Source organism: Trichechus manatus, unplaced genomic scaffold, assembly GCF_000243295.1.
Source record: "Trichechus manatus latirostris isolate Lorelei unplaced genomic scaffold, TriManLat1.0 scaffold00041, whole genome shotgun sequence".
In the NCBI taxonomy this organism is placed as follows: Eukaryota; Metazoa; Chordata; class Mammalia; order Sirenia; family Trichechidae; genus Trichechus; species Trichechus manatus.
This window is the reverse complement of record NW_004443977.1, coordinates 15,255,471-15,270,679: the sequence shown is the minus strand read 5'-3', so window position 1 is coordinate 15,270,679 and position 15,209 is coordinate 15,255,471. Positions and strand designations below refer to the sequence as shown.

At 42.7% G+C, this 15,209-nt stretch overlaps 1 protein-coding gene across 3 annotated transcripts in view; it reads left to right on the top strand.

Annotated features, from left to right (window-relative positions):
- SERPINE2 (serpin family E member 2) overlaps positions 1–15,209 on the top strand; it is a 75,906-nt gene that overhangs the window by 2,994 nt on the left and 57,703 nt on the right. Inside the window, exon 1 of one of the 3 annotated variants that reach the window (XM_023731352.1) lies at positions 6,144–6,207. The exons of the other annotated variants lie outside the window; for them this stretch is intronic. The gene's annotated coding sequence lies outside the window, so the exon portion shown is untranslated. Of the gene's footprint in view, positions 1–6,143; positions 6,208–15,209 lie in introns of those variants that run through there. 3 annotated transcript variants of the gene reach the window in all.

Below are 15,209 nucleotides of genomic sequence, written 5' to 3'. Positions count from 1 at the left end.
GATAGGGAACCCAAGGTTGAGTAAGGATATTGTTGATGTGTAGTGAGATTGTTAACCATTGTCATAGGGCAACAGTTGTAGTAACTGTTAAATGAGAAACTATTTTGTTCTGTAAGCCTTCATCTTAAGTGAGAATAACAGCACAATTGGAAGAAAAAAAAAAAAGGTTGAGAAGTTAGAGGGTTACTATGTTGTGGGGTTGTTACCCAATGTAATAAAACATGTGTACTACTGTTTCATGAGAAACTATTTGTTCTGTAAGCCTTCACCTGAAGTACAATAAAATATATATATAAAAAAAAAAGCAAACAAAAAATATATGACATATGATAAAAAGTGCGTAGAAATCAAGTTGGATTGAGGAACCTAGAGAAGGTTAGAGAGAAGTCTTCTCTGTGGCAGTGACTAATGTCTCCAGCTGTGTCCTGAACCCCAGCATCTCCCTCCTCAGGAATCTTAACGTTTTGTCTCATTTTTATCTCCTCTTTTATAGCAGTTGTTAAAAAGCACCTCAGTCCCCCTCATGCCTGCATCCTCCCACCTCATATCTACCTACCACCAAGTCTCCCCATGCAGATTCTTAAAGTAGTCAACACTTCTCCCAACCTCCCCTTCATCCTCAGCTCCCTGCAAGCTGGCTTCTGCTCCCACTTCTCCCCAAAGTAGGAGAAAACGTCCACGATTTCTTGAACTAGAAGTCTTGTCGATGCTCTCTAGACCTCTCTGGGGCATTTGACGTGACTCCCATTTCATTCCTTTTTGATGCTTCTTTCTTCTTAGTTGTCATCTTCTGGTTTCTCTCCCACCTTCTTGGCATCTCCACTATCCCCTGGGGTCACCCCGGGCTCTGCACTCTCCCCTTGTCTCACTCTACGTGGAGTCTTTGGGCAAACTGCATTCTCATCACTTCAGCAGTCAACAGTGCAAAGTGAGTCCCAAATGCGTCTCTCCAAGCTAAGAGCATTCTCCTGTGTTCCAGACTCGCTTCCTGCAATGTAGTGGACTTGTCCGTCTCCTATAGGCATCCTTGGCCACAATTTGTGGCTAAGTTTCCTTTTTTTTTTTTCTCTTGTAGTGGCTCTACCATTCACCTAGGTATTAAAGCAGGAATTTCGTGCTGATGCTGGACTCCTCTGCAGCCCCCGCAATGAGATGATCTCCAAGTCCTGTTGCTTCTCCATGCTATGAAATCCCTTAAACCTCCTCTCCAGTCACACAGGCCGTGCCTTGCGTTAGAGTCCAGAAATGGTAAACTGGTAGTCAGCGTGCCACTTCCGGCTGGCAGATGTGTGTTGTTAGCCTGAACAAAGCTTACAAAATTGAGTTAATATTTAGAAATCTGGAGATGTCACCTGGATTTATAGCTTCTCTTAAAAATCAAAAGAGCTGGAGTATGAGGCCTTTCTTCCCATGTGGCAACACTGGGCTGGCGCTGGGATTCCAGTGTCCTACACAGGAGGTTGCTGGCCTTCTGGTTGCTCATGAGACCTGTGGTCTTCATTCCAGTACCTGCCTGCCTTCTGTGGGCTTCTTAGCTAGCAACCCCAGGCTGAGATGACCATCAGCAGCCTGGTGAATCCCTGGCAGGGTATTGCTCAGGATCTGCCTGGTTTTCCTGTGCCTACTTTTGCACTCCTTCCAACAATCTTCCACGTTATTGCTGGGGTGTCTTCCCTCTCCCCACCCCAATCCAGATCTTCCATGTCCCTCCTGGTAAAAATGTAATGCCTCTCTCGCCTATAGAATAAGCCTGACCGCTGAAGGAGGGACTGTGCTGAGTCACATATTTGGAATCTATCGGGTTGACAGGAGCTCTCCATTGTCTGCATGTGGTGTTGTCTACATGCGATCTTTCACCTGAGTTTCCCCAAATGCATTTGAACTGATGTTGTTAGTTACCATGGAGTTGGCTTCAACTCATGGCGACCTTATGTATAACAGAACAAAACATTGCCAACTCATGTGCCATCTTCATGATCATTGTATGTTTGAGTCCAAGACTGATTTGTTTGTTCCTCTGGCAGTCTGTGGTATATTCAACTCCTGCAAATAGGCTGGTTAATGCAGAATTCTGATATTATCTCCTCTCTGTTGACACTACAGTCTCTGCTATTTATAAACCGTTTCCATAGTCCTCACCACACTCCCTCTTCCTCACCACCACTCTGTCCCAAACAGCAATGGGGAGGCTGAGAATATTGAGGCACAGGCTGTCAGAGGACCCGTGGCCCTTGAAACATGGCAGGCCCCATTTAACACATGATGCCTGGGTCACTCATGTGTTCGCAAGGTCACTTGGCTGCCTTTGGACCACCTGGGTCCAGAACTCGAGTTTCTCTTAGCATTCAGCCAGGGAACTTTCCACAGTGATCTGCTGTCCTCTCCAGGACCCCACCAGGCTCCTGGCCATTTGTAATGACACTAATAAAGCCTAAGTTTTCTCCAACCCCTTCCAACCTCCCCTGCCTTGTCCCCTTCCCTAAGCTTTATTTTCTCGAAAAACTGAACTTCTGGCCCTCTCCTCATCCATGGCTGCTCCTTGCCTTTGTTGCTGTTCTTCCTCTGCCTGGAATTCCTTGTCTCTTTCTACTGCGTTCATTGTCTGGCTAACTTCCCCTTTTTCAAGACTCAGGTTTGATATTACCTATTCCCAAAAGTCTTTCCTGACATTCACTACCCCAGCCCTCTGTGCACACGTGCAGCAAGCACACACATACACCCTACCTCATGCCTACCTTTACTATGGTGGTTACAGTGCTATTTGTTGTTGTTAGCTGTCGCTGAGTCAGCTCCCAACTCATGGCGACCGCACGTACAATGGAACGAAACCCTGCCAGGTCCTGTGGCATCACAGTGATCGGTTGCAGATTGGACTGTTGGGACCCATAGGGTTTTCATTGGCTGATTTTTGGAAGTAGCTTGCTAGGCCTTTCTTCCTAGTCCATCTGGAAGCTCCACTGAAACCTGTTCAGCATCGTAGCAACACACAAGCCTCCACTGACAGGTGGGTAGTAGCTATGTGTGGGGTGTATTGGCTGGGAGTCGAATCTGAGTCTCCTGCATGGAAGGCAAGAATTCGACGACTGAGCCACCACTGCCTCCTACTGTGTTATAACATCATGCTTTACCCAATGGGCACTAAGCACCATGAGACAGTGCCTGTGTTTTCCTTTAATTTGCACCAGCAGTGGTATGTGGCCCAAAGGCATCTAATGGGTGTCTGACTAAATCATATTCATATTTTTCATAAGTTAATTCCACACTTTATGGAAAAGTACTTGTACTTCAGGCTTAAAAGGGAACCCTTTGCTCAGACCCTCATCCCTGGTTCTGGTACTCCTGAATTTAATGTTTTTTAAATCTTTGATCAACCATGTCTTTCAAGATGGAACATTGCTAAGAAAAAAGCAGAGGTCTAACACAGAAGAGCTTCTGTGCCTGTGTTCACTTCATTTATCCTCATCTGAACCTCCTTTGGCTAGGTCTTCCTTGAGGTCCGTTGGCTGGGCTGCACTGCATTTCAGGGTTTGTACAAGGTAGGAGAATGTTTTCTGGTGTATTTCCATTATCCTCGGTGATGGTGATACGTGGTCTCTTGCTAACTTTTTTTTTTTTTTTGCCATGGTGATTTTTTTGCCTAATGTCTTCAACCAGGTTTGAGAGCCCTGAGTTGACAGAGGGTCTAGGCTGTGTCACTGACTGTCTGTGTAGCTGACCATCTAGACCTCAGTTTCCTTGCCTGTACAATGGGTATGTTGATTTAAATGATCTCAAAGGCATCTTTTTAAAAAAAAAATCTATAACTTCTTACTTACTTTTATGATCCAGCTTTCTCAAAAATATCAGGTCCAGGTGTTTTTTTCTTTATTGTTCTGTGTTTGTCTACCATGAAGTTCTTGTCTCTCTCTTTATTATTACTTTTTTTAACCTACTCTTACTACCCACAGAAACCCTGGTGGTGAAGTGGTTAAGTGCTACAGCTGCTGACGAAAAGGTCAGCGGTTCAAATCCACCAGGCACTCCTTGGAAGCTATTGGGCAGTTCTACTCTGTCCTATAGGGTCGGTATGAGTCGGAATTGACTCGAGAGCAATGGGTTTGGTTTTGGTTTTGGTCTTACTACCCTATGAAATCATTCTTTAATTAATCCCCATTAGCTTTGCTCTTTAGTACTCAGAAATAGCATTGAAGGCCAACATGAAGATTTAGCTTATATTCCCATTTGAAGCCGTTTATAAAAATATTAAATAAGATTGGTCCCATTATGCTTGGGCCTTCTTTGTAAAACCACTGTTCTCTACCCATAAATGTGCCCATCTTCTCTTTCTAAAACCATCTTTCCTCATGAGTAGATTTCATGCCAGATCTGTAAATCAAGGTTGAGTTTTAAAAAATACCCTTAGGTGTGGAATAATAGAGTCAAATGCAATAAACTATATCTTCAGATTACTTCTTATCTATAAGTTCATAATTTGTCTAAGTGCACTGGAAGATTGTTGGTGTTATTGTTAGTTGCTGTTGAGTCTGTTGTGACTCATGGCAACCCCTTCCTGTGATTTTATTTCTCTTGAGCAGTGCGACCTTCCCCAACAGGCCATGTCTGTTTACACTGACAGTGATTCTACCCTTTATTCAGCTGTCAGATGGCTAGGTCTGGCAGTAAGCCCAGCCCAGAGAAGATGTGCTCCTCTCTGTGGCTCAGTTTGTGGATGGGAATGGCTACTGAGCCTAAGCAATGCTCTATTTGTATTTTGGCAAACATGTTCCCTATTGCACCCTTGAGTTCGTTCAGGGGTTGGAGTGGACGTTCCAATTCAGGATCAGATCAGGAACACCCTGTACTCTTGCCTCGGTTTGACCTCAGACTTCCCCCTTCGCTTCAGAAGATAATTTGAGCATTAGAATCTACAGCGTCTTTCTGTTTTTATCAGTTAATTCTTGAGAGGAAGATAATGTGGAAGAGATTTTAACGTAAAAGAAAAAAATCCTCTGAAAAGGCAGAAAGGATTTCTTGTTGTGGCTGCAAATCTTGGTAAATAGACTTTGTTTTTGTTTCATGTTTCCTTTCCCAGTGGTAACCTGGGGAATTTCTCTTGAGAGCATACCAAAAATAGTGTCACCACCCTCCCCTCCCTCACTTTCCCCTCCATATAGTGCCAGCTAATAGAAATATAGAAAAACTAGCCACTTGTTTTTATCCCAAGTTTTTATGGGCCAAATCGTGGAGGCGTGTGTGGGTGTGGGTATTTGAGAGAGAGTTCAGCACTACGTACAGAGCCCATTCGAGAAAGAATAAAGTGACTGCAAATGAAAATATATTTTTCTTCCTTTCTTTGGAGGAGGTGGTGCTGTATAAATAATGGCAGTGTTTGCTTCTTCTACTAAAATTCCATTTTTCACCCCTTGTTTTTAAATAAGGACTCCACATAGGAAAAAATTATTTTTATTGAGGATGTAGTCACTGTTCACATTATATGCGCTATTAACTATTTCATTATCTTTTGATGAAAAGTACAGAAACACAACTCAAAATAACCCAGGCAAAAACCTGGGGTGTGAGGGGGGAAGGTATTGGCTTACATTGCTGCATGGCAGAGAGGGCTCTGGCCTTGGGGGTAGCTGGAACCAGCGACGCAGGGCCTTGAGATTCTCTTCTCTCCCTCTGTGTCACTTGTTTCTGCTTCTCTCTACAGGTTGTCTGTGTTCTGTCAGTAAGGAGGGCCCATGACTGCAGGTCCCTTATAGCTTCATGATCAAAGAGGAAAGAGGAGCTTCCCTACCAGTTTCAGTTGGAAAAATCCTAGAGAGGGACTCTGACTGGCCGAGTTTGGGTCATGTGCCCTTCCCTGATCCAGTGGTTGTGCTCAGGGAGATTGGGTCCTATGATTGGCCAAGTCTGGGCCATATGTCAACCCTGTGGCCAGGAGGGGAGGAAGTATTGGGAAGAGTGTGGTGGGCAGGGAAGTCACCCCAACTGCCATTGGTATTTATTTTCAGTTGGCTGAGGGCTCTGTGTTATCTCTTTGCGCATCATGACTGCCTAGAGGACAGGTACTAATATCATTCCCACTCATTCAGGTGGGGAGAGAAGGGTGTGGAAGAGCCGACGTTTCCACGGCCACACAACCTGCATGTGTTGATGTCATCGCCTGAACCCAAGTCCGTAAATGTGTGAACTGTGAGCTGAATTCTCAAAGATTTACATCTCGTCAGTATTTATACTTTCTTAAAAAGAAATTCCTGTCAAACAACATGCCTCCTTTCAGAGACCATCTTCTCACTTTAATGCATGATACCTTTCAGAAACACAGCAAAAACACACAAGATGGAAAGAGTCCAGTACGTTTGTGTGATGATTGGAGTAATGCTTTTCTGCTGTTTGGCCCCTAATTCTTTCATTAGGCACTTGTTCTTTTCTGGGATTTGAATCTAAAATTAGTACTGACCTTTGGAATGAAAATGTAGAGTGTATTTACCCAGAGTCCAAGTGAATTACTTAGGCTGAGCTGGATAAAACTCAACGTAACCAAAGAATAAGTGTGACATGGTTTTTAAAAGATGTCGAATTTTGAACTCCACAAATGTGGGGAGACTTTGCTTAGAATAATGCTTGGAATTTAACTTTTCTTTTTCTAAATTTCACGGTAACTTTATTTCAAAATTTGGTACTTCTAAATAGTAGAGGTTGTTTCTTGTTATTGTTCTTTCTCTCTGTTTTTTTTTTTTTGTGGAAGGGTGCTACAGTGTAGTAGTTAAGAGTATGGAAGATTTGGAGTCCATTGGCTTTGGTTTGAATCTGGAGTCTACCAGTTAACAACTGGAGGCCAGGAAGGCATTAGCAAGTTGCTGAACTTCTCCAAGCCTCAGTTTCTTCATTTCTAAGTTAGGTATAATGGTTTGCCTACCTCCAAGCTGTTGTGAGGATGAAGTAGAGTATCCCTTAGCGGCTAAACACAGTGACTGGCACAGGCTGGCTCACGGGGCATGAGGTGGCCGTGGCCGCGGTGGTGTTGTGTTTGTGGTACAGGTGAGCAGTTCACTCCCCTAAGACGTGTGTTTTCATTGCATTCTTTGACCTGTGAATAAACTACTTGTTCTGTGTTCACATGCTGCATTTCCAGACCTTCCTCTTGTAACCCTCTCAGTGGGCAGCTGGTCATCTATCCTTCAGGCAGGCTTCAGGCTCTTTATGAACTGGCCACGGAGCAAAGGATGCCTGTTCAGTGAAATGACCTCCCTGTGACTCCACTGTGTTAAACTAGGAGGTTCTATGGGCCAGTGTACGTGGCAAGCCAGCCCAGTCAGGCTGGCACTTTTATTTTCCTTTCTTATGTTAGTTTTGAAGAATGAATAATTGTCTATGCAGTAAGAAAGATAGTGTATTTGGTTTAATATTTAGGTCTTTGCAAGTGTAGCATCCAGAGCTTTCTCTTTTCATCCTTGTTTTTTAGGCTGTGAAAGTCATTCTGTTGTGTCCAATGATGTCTAGATACCCAGAAGTAACCATTTAAAACTCGTGCTGAACATATTTAAAACACGTAATCGTCTGATAATGATGATTCCCTCACTGTAAAAAAGAGCTTTAAGAATGTTGGGCTAACCTCAGCAAACTTTCTTAGGTAGGCAGTCTGTGTCCTGCTGCCATTCGTATGAATGTTTAGGATTTGCCTAGCAAATACCCACTCGGAGTTTCAGACAGTCCTGTCAGTCTGCCCACACCTGGAGTGTAGCTGTGATGATGAGATAGGAGATAACTGAGTGCTGTTGAGTCAATTCCGATTCATGGCAACCCTATAGGACAGCGTAAAACTGCCCCATAGGGTTTCCAAGGCTATAATCTTTACAGAAGCAGGCTACCACATCTTTCTCCCACCTAGTTGCTGGTGGGTTCAAACCCCTGACCTTTCTATTAGTAGCCAAGCACTTAAACCACTGAGCCACCAGGGCTTCTCAGGATGGAAGATAGTGGGCTATTCTTCTGTTTGATGACTTAATTATAAGGAGAAGTTTGTTCTAAAGGGTGAGTTTTCTCTCAAATTAATTTACGAAAAGACTCACATCAGCTATGTCCGTTCTCTGTTACTTTGTTAATAACATATTAGTTGAAATAGTAATTTGGAAAATTGGCCAAAGATGGTAATGTACTCAGAATAAATCTGTCCTTGTGCAGCAAGATGGTAAATCATGAATATAAAATGCTAATCATACTAATGTGAATTAATTCAGCAAGTACCAAAAACATAGTTGTTCCCATGCATGCATATCACTTATCAGCCTTTTCTTTGAGTAGGAAAAGTACTTTTTTTTACATGTACCATGATGCACTTGTCTTACTCTTTGCCTTGGATTCCCTTTATGAGTGTGTCTTATCTGCCCTGTTAGGAACCCTCAAGCACTTCATAGTCTGTCTTAACCTTTTGTGCACCTTCCGCAGTGCCTAGCACAGAGGAGTCCAGTAGATGCTGGAAGGTGAGAAGCAAATGAAAATGTAGGGAACATCCGTGTGTCGAGTACTGTGAGGCATATTGTAGGCATCATCTTGTTGAATTCTAACAACCCTGGAAAAGTGGAAATTAACCCTAGTTTACAGGTGAGAAAAAAGATTCAGGTGTGCAGCACAACATGCTCAGCATCCCAGTGGTGGGATGTTGACTCAGGTCTGGAGGCCTCCATGGTGGAGAGCTTCTGTTCCTTCCTAGACATTGTTTTCAGTGGATGACTGAGGGTAAATATTCATAGCTGAGAGAGCAGCAGTGCAAGGCCACACAGGTCAAAGGTTGGAACATTGCTAGACAGATGATGAATTGGGGAATCAAAAGAACTTGGGTTTAAACTCCAACTCTGTGCTCAGTAGGTGGCGCAAACTGTTAGGTGCTCAGCTACTAACCTAAAGGTTGGTGGTTCAAATCCACCCAGAGGCACCTCAGAGAAAAGGCCTGGTGATCTACTTCCAAAAGATCATAGTCACTGAAAACCCTGTGGAGCACAGTTCTACTCTGACATGCATGGGGTCACCATGAGTCGGAATCAGCAAGAACTGTTTTTTGTTTGTTTGGTTTTTTCCTCATGCTCAGTTGCTGTGTGGCTTTAGGCAAAACACTGACCTGTGTGTGCTAGAGAATGGAGATGACTACAATGTTGCCTTTCTTGCAGAGCAAGTATTGTTCCCATTTTACAGCCAGGGGAATTAGAAATGCAGCAACTGAAGTCACTTAGCCAGGTCAGGGCTGTGGCAAATTGAGAACTCATGTCTCTGACTGTCACCTCTCCAGATGCCAAGTGTGGGTTCTGTTTGACAGCAGAACTGCCATCACCAGTCACCCATCCTCGATTAGCCCCCAGGGCACCTTACTGATCTGGGGGCTGTCACCACCCATTCCCTAGAGGCACTTTGCTGATTCCTGTCTCCTTTTCTCTAGGCCATTCACTACCCTGCTCTCTCAGAGAGTAAAAGGGATTCCACGAGACTTGCTCTTGATGAGTCTGTTCAATCTGAGTTGCATGTAGTTTAAGAGCTTGTCTTTGAGCACTTACTCTGTAGTGGGGGCAGAGGTAGTTTAGTGATAGAATTCTCACCTTCTATGCAATGGAACCAGGTTCAGTTCCCAGGCAACACACCTCAAGCACAGCCACTACCCATCTGTCAGTGGTGGCTCACATGTTGCTATGATGCTGAACAGGTGTCAGCAGAGCTTTTAGACTAAGACAGACTAGGAAGAAAGGCTGGAAATCTGCTTCTGAAAAATCAGCCGGTGAAAACCCTGTGGATCACAGTGGTACAATCACATTGTGCATAGGATCCCCATGAGTAGAGTGCAGCTCAACGGCAGCTAACAACAATACTCTATAGTAGGTGATCTGAAGGATACAGAAGTATCCATGAAACAGTTCAACCTCTGAGGATCTTATCTATTTGGCAGAATAGACACATCTGTCTTTAGCAATTCAAGATAGAACATAGACTATACTAGTACCATAGTGGAGAGGGGGAGGCAGTAAGTCGGTATATTGTCTGTAGAGGATTTGAAAGCCACGACATTGCTTCAACATTAGATTGCTTTTTATTATCTTCATGCGCTATACCAAGCCAAACTCGGTGCCGTCGAGTCGATTCCGACTCATAGCAACCCTATAGGACAGAGTAGAACTGCCCCATAGGGTTTCCTAGGCTGTAGTCTTTACCGGAGCAGACCACCACATCTTTCTCCCACAGAGCCGCTGGTAGCTTTGAACCACCGACCTACTGGCTAGCAGCCAAGTGCTTAACCACTGACCCACCAGGGCGCCTTTTCGTATACCATAGTAATAAAGTATTTCTCCACCAGAGCAGACCAATTGTAGCACCCCACCCCGCTCCGAAGTACTCTGAGGTCTATACCCACTGCCAAAATGAGCATGACAAATAAGATGCTCAGAGGTCCAGAGGGCAGTGGTCATTGTGTTCTGAGATCATTGCGGAAGGCTGCAGGAAGTCCTCTCCCTTCCCTCTTGGTTATGGGAGGACTTCAGGAGAGCAGTCCGTGACCACCTGACCGGAGTGCAAGCTGGCAAGTGCTTCGCAGGCGTTACTTCACCGCATCCTCACAGCAGCCCTGAAAGGTGGTGCCCTGAGCTCATGCTGTAGGTGAGCAACCCGAAGGCTCCACAAGGTTAAGGAACATGGACAAGTAATAGAGCATCTCCAGGTCTCAGCTTCCTCCTCTGAACACAATGAGGACGGTAACACCCGGCTTCCCAGGGGGCCTGGAGACTTGGCAATGCTAATGCTACTTCACACGTAGAAGTTGCTTAAACATCAGTCAGTTATGACTAGGCTAAGTGAGAGGCAAGTCTGTGCTGCCGGAGTATGCTGTTGGTACACAGCTGATAAATGTGAATGTCAAGAAGCGTCGTGGGTAATGCAGTTCTCATTTCTTTCTTCTGCTCTACTGTCCTCAAACCCTTTTTGCTTTAAACTTTGTAGAATTGCTGTTTATTGATTTTTATCAGCTACAAGTTGGCCGTTATTCTCTCATTGCTCTCTGTAGTTGAACACCACAGATACTTCTTCACATAGGAGAAGTTAGTTCCCTTAAAACGGAAGGTGAAATTTCAGTGGGCAACTTTGGAAGTGTGAAACGTTACCCCCATGTAACTTTCTTCAGCATACTTGCATTAAATACTTATGATTACAAGATCCTAGAGCGTATAAAACTGCATCAAGGCTTGCTGTCTTCTGGGTCAGGCACACAAGCTAAAAGTGGGGCCTGGGTGATGCCTTGTAAGTCATTAAAAGGCATTGAAATATAGAATAATCTCTGTGAAAAAGATGCTGTCCAAGTTTAAAAACCTGTCCCTGAAGATGAAGTGAAACATTTCCTCAAAATTATTCCCCAGAAAAAATAACTGAAACATACTAGAGTCCTTACAAAATCTCCTGTTACAAAGGGCACAATAAGTTCACCAGTCAAGAGTTCACAGAAAGGGCTGAATAGATAAAACTCATGAGTAGTTGGTTGAGAGCAGGTAGAGAAGGCACATTAGCTGAAATCCCCTTAGTTGGGACTCATTCTAGATGCTTAGAGAGGTTATATGATTTAAAAAAAAAAGAGGGGGGTTCAAAAAAAAGGCAAATAAATTTAATACAGATTTAGTAGCTATTCCTGAAATCATGCCTTCACAATTGCCGAATGTTGAATGTTGTATTAGTTAAGGTAGAGCTAGTTGTTGTAACAAGTAAACCCAAACAATTACAGTGGCTTAAACATGCCGAAAACCAAACCAAACCCGTTGCTGTTGAGTCAATTCTGACTCATAGCGACCCTATAGGACAGAGTAAAACTGCCCCCATAGGGTTTCCAAGGCTACAAATCTTTACAGAAGCAGACTGCCACATCTCTGTTCCACAGAGTAGCTGGTGGGTTCGAACCACTGACCTTTTGGTTAGCAGTCAAGTGCTTTAACCACCGCACCCCTGGGGCTCCTGGCTTAAATAAAACAGAAGGTTAATTTCCATTTCTGTAAAGTCCAAAACCTGTGTATCTCTTTCAAACCTGGTGATTCGGTGACCTAGCCTCCTTCCATCTCATGGCTTCACCGTATTTAACAGGCGATTTCCAAGGTCATGGTCCTTGACAACATCCAGTTGGTGGAAGCAGAAAGATGACGTTGGATTGCATATGGGACGTTTTGATACGTCAGGCCTGGGAGTGGCATATAAGTTCTAGTCATGGTTCATTGACTACAACTCGGTTGGCTGCAACTCTTGTGGCCACTCCTAACTGCAGCTGAGGCTAGGAAATAGTTCAGCCCTGTGCTTGGGAAGAAGAAATGAATCTGCTGAGGAGCTAGCTATTCTCTGCCAGGTGATATTTTATTCAGAATATTGAAGGTCACTTAAAAAGTGTTGCAGTCAGTAATACACTGTGGATTGTGAATATATTCTTACCAATGAGGGAGGGCAACTGTCCTGATGCTGTATGAAGGGCTTCTTACAGCTCAGGATACATTTTCAGCAACAGCATAACACATAGATTCAAAAAAGTGTCGTATCACATGCAGCTTGGAAGGAAAGGGGATGATGTGCTCTGGGAAACTGTTAGGCAACCAAAAAGTGGTGACAGGCATGTGGACGACACCTGGGAAGAGGTGGAATTAAATCACTTCATGGAAAGTCTCAGCAGACCCATAACAAGTGAAGAGAGAGAATCAGTGATCAAAAACCTCCCAACAGAAGAATGTCCTGGACCAGATGGCTTCACTCGGGAATTCTACCGAACGCTTAGAGAAGAATTGACACCAATACTGTTTAAACTCTTCCAAAAGATAGAGAAGGAAGGAATACTCCCTAATTCATTCTGTGAAGCAAACATAATCCCAATACCCAGACCCAACAAAGACACCACAAGAAAAGAAAACTACAGGCCAATATCTCTTATGAATATAGTTGCAAAAACCCTCAACAAAATACTAACGAATAGAATCCAACAGCATATTAAAAGAGTCATACACCATGACCAAGTGGGATTTATTCTAAGAATGCAGAAATAGTTCAGCATTAGAAAATCAATCAACATAGTATACCACATCGTTAGAACAAAGGAAAAGAACCACACGATTATCTGTATGGATACAGAAAAAAGCATTTCTTGATGAAAACACTAAAGAAGATTAGAAGGGAAATTCCTCAATATGATTCAGGGCATATATGAAAAGCCAGCAGCCAAGGTTATACTTAATGAAGAAACAGAGTTTTCCCCTTGAAATTGGGAACAAGACAAGGGTGCCTTGTCTCACCACTTCTTTTCAATATTGTATTAGAAGTCCAAGCCAGAGCAATAAGACAAGAAAAGAAATGAAAGTATCTAGATTGAAAAAGAAGAAGTAAAGTTGTATCTATTTGTGGATGATAGGATTCTATGTTCAGAAAATCCCAAAGAGTCCACAGGAAAACTTCTAGAGCTAATAGAGGAATTTAGCAAAGTCGCAGGGTACAAGGTCAATGAACAGAAATCAGCTGAGTTTCTATATATCCGCAATGAGAAATCTGAAAGGGAAATTAGTGAAACAGTTCCATTTACAATAGCATCTAAGAGAATAAAATACCTTGGAATAAACCTAACCAGGGACATGAAAGACTTACACAATGAAAACTAGAAAATACTGCTGAAAGAGATTAAAGACGACTTAAATAAATGGAAAGATGTTCCATGTTCATGGATTGAAAGACTTAAGATACCAGTATTAGCCAAAGAAATCTATAGATTCAATGCAGTCCTGATCAAAATACCAACAGCCTTCTTTACAGAAATAGAAAAACCCGTCCTCAACTTTATATGAAATGGCAAGAGGCCCCAAATAGCTAAAACAGTGTTGAAAGAGAAGAACAAAGTAGGAGGACTCACACTTCCTGATTTTAAAACATACCATACTGCTACAGTAATCAAAGAAGCCTGGTACTGGTATAGCAATAGACACATAGACCAATGGAATAGAATTGAGAGTCTAGAAATAAACCCACACGTCTATGGCCAGCTGATTTTTGACAAGGGTGCTAAGTCTACTCGATGGAGAATGAAGAATCTGTTCAATAAATGATGCTGGGAAATCGGATTTCCATGTGCAGAAAAATGAAACAGGATCCATGCCTCACACCATACATGAAAACAAATTCAAAATTGATTGAGAACCTAAATGTGCATACTAAAACCATAACATTCTTAGAAGAACAAGCAGGGGAACGTTGTCAGGCCTAGCTTTCAACAATGGATTATCTAATATAATAATAAAAGTACAAACAGCAAAAGACAAAATCAATAAATGGAACCTCATAAAAATTAAACTTTTGTTCATCAAAAGACTTTACAAAAGTGAAAAGACAGGCTACCAACTGGGAGAATGTCTTTGGAAACCATATATGTGACAAGAATCTAATAACCAAAATGTATATAAAACTTCAACAACTTAACAACATAAAGGCAACCCAATCATAAAATGGGCAAAGGACTTGAATAGACATTTTCCCAAAGAGGATATGCAGATGGCCGCCAAACACATGAAAAGATGCTCAGTGTCATTAGCCATCAGAGAAATGCAAAGCAAAACCACAATGAGATACAATTTCACTCCCACCAGAATGGCTAACATTAAGGAAAAAAAGAAAATAAATGTTGGCAAGGATGCGGGGAAGTTGGAACCCTTATTCGTTGCTGGTGAGAATACAAAATGGTACAGCCATTGTGGAAAACAATGTGGTGGTTCCTCAAAAAACTAAAAATAGAAATACCATATGACCCAGCAGTTCAACTTCTAGGTATATACCCCAAAGACTTGAAAGCAGAGACTTGTACACCAGTGTTCCTTGAACCACTAGTCACAGTAGCCAAAAGGTGGAAACAGCTTAAATGCCCTTGAGCAGATGAATGGATAAACAAAATGTGATACATACATACAATGGAATACTACTCAGCCAATAGGAGAAATTAAGCCTTGATATATGCTACAGTATGGATGGAACTTGAAGACATAATGCTGAGTGAAATAAGCCAATCACAAAAGGACAAATATTGTATGACCTCACTTATATAAAAAGACAAGAAAAAACAAATTATAGAGACCAAAGTTTATTAGTGGTTACCAGAGGTGGGAGGGAGGGAGAAAAGAGTGGTTATTGGTGATGGAAAAATCGCATTGATTAAGGGTTGGGTTGCATAGCCTATTATGGTATTTTTA